Source organism: Somniosus microcephalus, chromosome 24, assembly GCF_052327205.1.
Source record: "Somniosus microcephalus isolate GS21.2 chromosome 24, FLI_Smic_1.0, whole genome shotgun sequence".
NCBI classification, from domain to species: domain Eukaryota; kingdom Metazoa; phylum Chordata; class Chondrichthyes; order Squaliformes; family Somniosidae; genus Somniosus; species Somniosus microcephalus.
Genome location: NC_141010.1, coordinates 12,182,263 through 12,189,369, shown reverse-complemented (window position 1 = coordinate 12,189,369; position 7,107 = coordinate 12,182,263).

The window sequence follows — 7,107 nt, the reverse complement described above, 5'->3', positions numbered from 1 at the left end:
TCATGTTTACCATGTTCATACAGAGCATCCCAAAACCTAGAAGAATTATATACATGAAAAAAATGTCAAAAGCTTCATTTGCAGACTTTTGCTCTGTACAGGATTGGTTAGTGCCTTAATAATGTGGACCTGTTGCTTAAATATAATTTCTGATCTTGTTGCCACAAAATATGTCTGGATTTTAATTCTAGGAAGCCTAGCTAAAAATGACCATTTACAAATCGTTGGCTTTCATTTTGGAAAAAAAAGTACAAACACAAAAGTATGTTGTGGCCAGCAATTTGGCACTGCGCTTAAATTTCAAATTGGAGTACATGAGCTATGTAGAAAACCTTTATGTTTGGATTATAATTTTATATTGAGGTACTTGGATCAGGCAACTCTACAATGGAAACAGAAAATGCTGGAAATACTCAGCAGGTCAGGCAGCATCTGTGGAGAGAAACAGAGTTAACGTTTCAGGTTGGTGACCTTTATTCAGAACTGGAAAAAGTTAGCGATATAACCAGTTTTAAGCAAGTGCAGCAGCTGGGGGAAGGGGAGGAAAGAACAAAAGGGAAGGTCTGTGATAGGGTGGAAGGCAGGAGAGATTAAATGACAAAAGGTATGATTGTACAAAGCAAAAGGAGATGGTAATGGCACAAGTAAAGAAACAAAAGATGGTTCAAGAAGAGGTGTAAATGGGAATAGCAGAATCGAACAGCTGCCGTCTGGAAAAAATGGGGGCAGAGGTTATGATCTGAAATTGTTGAACTTGATGTTAAGTCCGGAACGCTGTAAAGTGCCTAATCGAAGGATGAGGTGCTGTTCCCCGAGCTTATGTTGAGCTTCGTTGGAACAGTGCAAGAGGCCAAACACAGAGAGGTCAGAGTGGGAGTGGAGCGGAGAATTAAAGTGACAGGCAACCGGAAGCTCGGGGTCACACTTGCGGACTGAACGGAGGTGTGGAAGTGGTTTAAAATGTTAACTTTGTGCTTGGTGCAGGTCTGATTTTAAAGTTTCTCAGTACAATACAGACGTATAGCATAGTTATATCGACAATATATGTTCAGCATTAAATTGTGTTTTAAAAAAGTTCTATACCTTTTATTAAAAAAAGAACTTATTTTCCTTTCACCTAGCTGAAAACCGAACCTTTTTAACGCCAGCCTATCTGGTCCCCCCCACTTTAGTGGACCCCACGCTGGCAAATGATTACAGTATAGCTGTCTCTGTACCATGCACTGACTGGAAAAATTGGCTAGGAGGATGGTGACGTTTACAATTGTACTTACCAAATGGAAAGTGAGAGTGTTACCCTATTTGTACTTCATCTTCACTTTCAATAATTTTAAGATGTAAATGTGTATTCTCTAATTTAATCAATTTTAGTTGGAGAACCAAATTATCAGTTGTACTGCTAACCTATCAGCCCCAAGGCAGGTCAACTCCATTACAAAACAAAATATCTATCTGTACATGATGAACTAAAGCATAGAGCTATTAACCTGTGCCTTACTGGTTCTTGTTAAAGTTTAGCAGGCTACAGAAAACTAGTTTGTCAAGACTGGTGGTATAAAGTGTAAATATCTAAGAATTTAGGGAACTTCCAACACCATTGAATTAGGTGTGTTTATTTTCTTTATTGCTTTTACACTTAAACATTTTAGCCACTTTGAATTATAATAGGTAATTATTGGGATACATCTGAACAGTCAAAATAAGTTATGGCATCACATTATCTATAAAGTTACAATATTTGGAAAATTGCAGTTTTGATGTACCTTCAAAAGGTTATGGTATTTGAAAGCGTGCAGAGAAGAGTAATATGGGTGATTCTGGGATCTTGGAGTTCGAGTTATGAAAGGAAAGTTGCTGAACTTAACTCGGATGCGACGTAAACCAAGATTACGTAGATGCAAGTAGGTTACTTAATTTGGACTGTAAATGTAGAATAAAACCTCAATCAAGACTTGGCCCGAGAAATTCGGCCGCACGGCACCCATTTGTCAGGCGCTAAATGTCCTTCTAAGGTGTCAATATGATGGGTAAGAAGTGCCGGAAGTGCGCTGCCTGCTATATTGGTGAAGGTGTAAGTGCTGGTGGCAGGATCGCACATTGGGAGCATGTAAAGCGAGGAATGTGTTATTCAAATTAGCATCCTGTGCTTCTTGCAGGGCCATTTTTAATACTGGAATGCCCCAGAGTATTACTCTCCATTTGCTGAACTCGCACAGCAAGTCGTGGCGCTAACCGGCAGGAAAGGCCACTCACCAGCGATTATTTAAAGGGATCATGCAATACTTACAGGGTAGTTGCTGGTTTTTCATTTAAGAACATAAGAAATAGGAGCAGGAGTAGGCCAATCGGCCCCTCGAGCCTGCTCCGCCATTTAATAAGATCATGGCTGATCTGATCCTAACCGCCAATCTACTATCACAGAACCATCTCCTGAATCTAACAGAATTAGACACACGAAATAGGAGCAGGATCAGGCTACACGGCCCCTGGGCCCGCTCCACTACCCACAGGGCCATGTCCGATCCGAACCTAGACTCATGTCCAAATTCCTGCCCGCTCCCCATAACCCTTTATTCCCTTTACTTCTAGGAAACTGTCTATTTCTGTTTTAAATTTATGTAATGATGTAGCTTCTACAGCTTTTTGGGGCAGCATATTCCATGGACCTACCACCGTCTGAGTGAAGTAGTTCCTCCTCATCTCAGTTTTGAAAGAGCAGCCCCTTATTCTAAGACTATGCCCCCTAGTTCTAGTTTCACCCATCATCGGGAACATCCTCCCCGCATCCACCCGATCCAACCCCTTCACAATCTTATATGTTTCAATAAGATCGCCTCTCATTCTTCTGAACTCCAATGAGTAGAGTCCCAATCTACTCAACCTCTCCTCATATGTCCATCCCCTCATCCCCGGGATTAACCGAGTGAACCTTCTTTGTACTGACTCGAGAGCAAGTATGTCTTTTCTTAAGTATGGCACCAAAACTGTATGCAGTATTCCAGGTGCGGTCTCACCAATACCTTGTACAACTGAAGCAATACCTCCCTATTTTTATATTCTATCCCCCTAGCAATGAAAGCCAACATTCCATTGGCCTTCTTAATCACTTGCTGCACCTGCATACTAACCTTTTGAGTTTCGTGCACCAGGACCCCCAGATCCCTTTGTACTTCAGTACTTTCAGTTTCTTGCCATTAAGATAATAGCTTGCTCTACGATTTTTCCTGCCAAAGTGCATAACCTCACACTTTCCAGTATTGTATTCCATCTGCCAAATCTCTGCCCACTTACTTAGCCTGTCTATGTCCCCTTGCAGGTTTTTTATGTCCTCCTCACTCACTACTTTCCCTCCCATCTTAGTATCATCTGCAAACTTTGATATGTTACACTCAGTCCCCTCCTCCAAATCGTTAATATAGATTGTAAAGAGTTGGGGACCCAGCACCGACCCCTGCAGAACACCACTAGTTACTGATTGCCATTCTGAGAATGAACCATTTATCCCAACTCTCTGCCTTCTTTTAGATAGCCAATCCTCTATCCATGCCAGAATATTACCCCCAATCCCGTGATTTTTTATCTTAAGCAATAATCTTTTGTGTGGCACCTTGTCAAATGCCTTTTGGAAGTCTAAATACACTACGTCCACTGGTTCCCCTTTATCCACCCTATATGTTACTTCCTCAAAGAACTCCAGCAAATTTGTCAAACATGACTTCCCCTTCATAAAACCATGCTGACTTTGTCCTATTAAATGATGATTATCCAAATGTCCTGTTACTGTCTCCTTAATAATGGACTCCAAAATTTTGCCTACCACAGATGTTAGGCTAACCGGTCTATAGTTTCCAGCCTTCTGTCTACTGCCCTTTTTAAATAAGGGTGTTACATTAGCAGTTTTCCAGTCTGCCGGGATCTTTGCTGAGTCCAGGGAGTTTTGGAAAATTATTACCAATGCATCCACAATCCCTACCACCACTTCCCTCAAGACACTAGGATGTAAGCCATCAGGTCCAGGGGATTTATCCGCCTTGAGTCCCATTATTTTACCGAGTACCACTTCCTTAGTGATTTTGATCGTGTTTAGCTCCTCCCCCCCTATAGCCCCCTGTTTGTCCAGTGTTGGGATATTCTTAGTGTCTTCTACTGTAAAGACTGATACAAAATATTCATTCAGTGTTTTTGCCATCTCCATATTTCCCACCATTAATTTCCCGGTCTCATCCTCTAAGGGACCAACATTTACTTTAGCCACCCTTTTTCTTTTTATATAACTATAAAAACTCTTACTATCTGTTTTTATATTTTTTGCTAATTTACTTTCATAATCAATCTTTCTGTTATTTTTTGCTGTCTTTTAAAGTTTTCCCAATCCTCTATCCTCCCAGTAGATTTGGCTACCTTATATGCCCTTGTTTAGTCGAATACTATCCTTAATTTCTTTACTTAGCCACGGATGGCTGTCTTTTCTTTTACACCCTTTTCTTCAGTGGAATATATTTTTTTGGGAAGTTGTAAAATAACTCCTTAAATGTACACCACTGATCATGTATCGTCTTACCCTTTAATCTATTTTCCCAATCCACTCTACTCAATTCCGCTCTCATACCTTCATAGTCTCCTTTATTCAAGCTTAGCACGCTTGTTTGAGATCCAACCTTCTCACCCTCTAATTCAATATGGAATTCAACCATGTTATGGTCACTCATTCCAAGGGGATCCTTTACTAGGACATTTTTAATTAATCCTGTCTCGTTACACAGGACCAGATCTAAGGTTGCTTGCCCCCTGGTCGGTTCAGTTACATACTGCTCAAGAAACCCATCCCTAGTACACTCAATGAACTCATCCTCAAGGCAGCCCTGCCCAATTTGATTTGTCCAATTAATATGATAGTTAAAATCCCCCATAATTATAGATGTTCCCTTATTACAAGCCTCAACTATTTCCTGATTGATACTCCGTCCAACATAGTTGCAACTGTTCGGAGGCCTATAGACTACGCCCACTAGTGTTTTTTTCCCCTTATTATTCCTTACCTCCACCCAAACTCTTTCATTATCCTGATCTTTTGACCCAATATCATTTCTCTGTATTACAGTGATTCCTTCCTTTATTAACATAGCCACCCCACCTCCCCTTCCTTCCTGCCTGTCCTTCCTGATCGTTAAATAACCTGGTATGTTTAATTCCCAGGCTTTGTCACCCTGCAGCCATGTTTCTGTAATGGCCACAAGATCATACCCATATGTAGTTATTTGTGCCATTAACTCGTCTATTTTGTTACGAATGCTACGTGCATTCAGATAGAGAACTTTCAAATATGTTTTGTGACACTTAGTTCCTGGTTTTGCCCTTTTTATTACTTTACCTTTTACTCCATACCTTCTGCCCCTTCCTGACATGCTCTGGTTTTTAATTTCCCCACTGCTACCTAAGTCTATGACCTTCTCTGTTGTCATTTTTATTATTTGCTCTCTAGGAACCTCCCCCCCACGAGTTAGTTTAAAGCCCTCTCTACAGCCCTAGTTATATGATCCGCCAGGACTCTAGTCCCAGCACTGGCCAAGTGAAGCCCGTCCCAACGGAACAGCTCCCTCCTGCCCCAGTACTGGTGCCAGTGTCCCAGGAAGCAAAACCCATTTCTCCCACACCAGTCTTTGAGCCACGCATTTAACTCTCTAATTTTATTTGTCCTAGCCAAATTCACTCGTGGCTCAGGTAATAATCCAGAGATTATTACCCTTGAGGTTCTGTTTTTTAATTTGACCCCTAGCTGCTCATACTCCTTTAACAGAACCGGCTTCCTAGTCCTATCTACGTCGTTTGTACCAACATGGACCACAACAACTGGATCCACCCCCTCCCACTGCAAGTTTCTTTCCAGCCCAGAGGAGATGTCCTTAACCCTGGCACCGGGTAGGCAACACAGCCTTCGGGACTCTCGCTCTCGGCTGCAGAGAACTCTATCTATCCCCCTAATAATACTATCCCCTACCACTACAACATTTCTAGTTACTCCCCCCTCTTGAATGGCCCCCCGTTCCACGGTGCTGTGGCCAGGTTGCTCATCCTCTCTGCAGTCCCTGCTCCCGTCCCCACAGGGAGTAAAAACCTCGAACCTGCTGGACAAGAGCAAGGGCTGCGGCTCCTCCAGCTCTACCTCCTGGATCCCCGTACCTGCCTCACTGGTAGTCACACCGTCCTGTCCCTGACCATGGGCTACATCTGAATTAATTAACTTCATAGGTGTGATCACCTCCTGATACACAGAGTCCAGGTACTTCTCCCCCTCCCTGATGTGTCGCAGTGTCTGAAGCTCAGACTCCAGCTCATCAACACGGAGCTGGAGTTCCTGTAGCAGCAGACACTTGTCACAGACGTAATCACCGTGAGCCTCAATGGGGTTCACCGGCTCCCACAACTCGCAACAGTAACACATCACCTGCTCCAGTCTATGTAATTAATTAAATTTTTTATTGTTAGTTATGGACACCCTCTGCCCGATTTTCGATGCTAGTATCCCCTTTAATTAATTGGATTTAATTTAAATCAATCCCTCTAATTACACCAGTTAAATGGTTTACCAACAGTCACTCTGCACCAGAAAGGCCTTATTAACTACAACCCACAGAGTTAAAGTTTGAAAAGAGCACCTAACACCCCACTTACCCTAGCTCACACACTTACCCAAACTCACAGCACTCTCTGCTGACTCGCACTCAGTGCTGGCTCGCACTAGCCTGGTCTTTTTATACTGTTTGTTTGTTTACAGCCAAATGAGTCACCCCTGCTGATTGGTTAGAAAACTGGTTTCCACTGCCTGCTGTGCCAATTTACTCCTACTGCAGTGTAACCTTGTTTTACTCTTAAACCAACAGAATCCCAAATATTTAACTTTTCCCCTTTACTTAAACTGCTTAAGTAATCTTATCAAGAATGATTTAAAGAGAAATAACAATTAAAGAACTCACACACTTACCCAAACTCACAGCACTCTCTGCTGACTCGCTGCTGGTATCAGCTGGGGGTTTTTGGTGTGTTTTATTACAGTGGAAAGTTCTGTACTGTCATTGGCTGAAGTCATGGCCCATCTCGTTAGGGTTG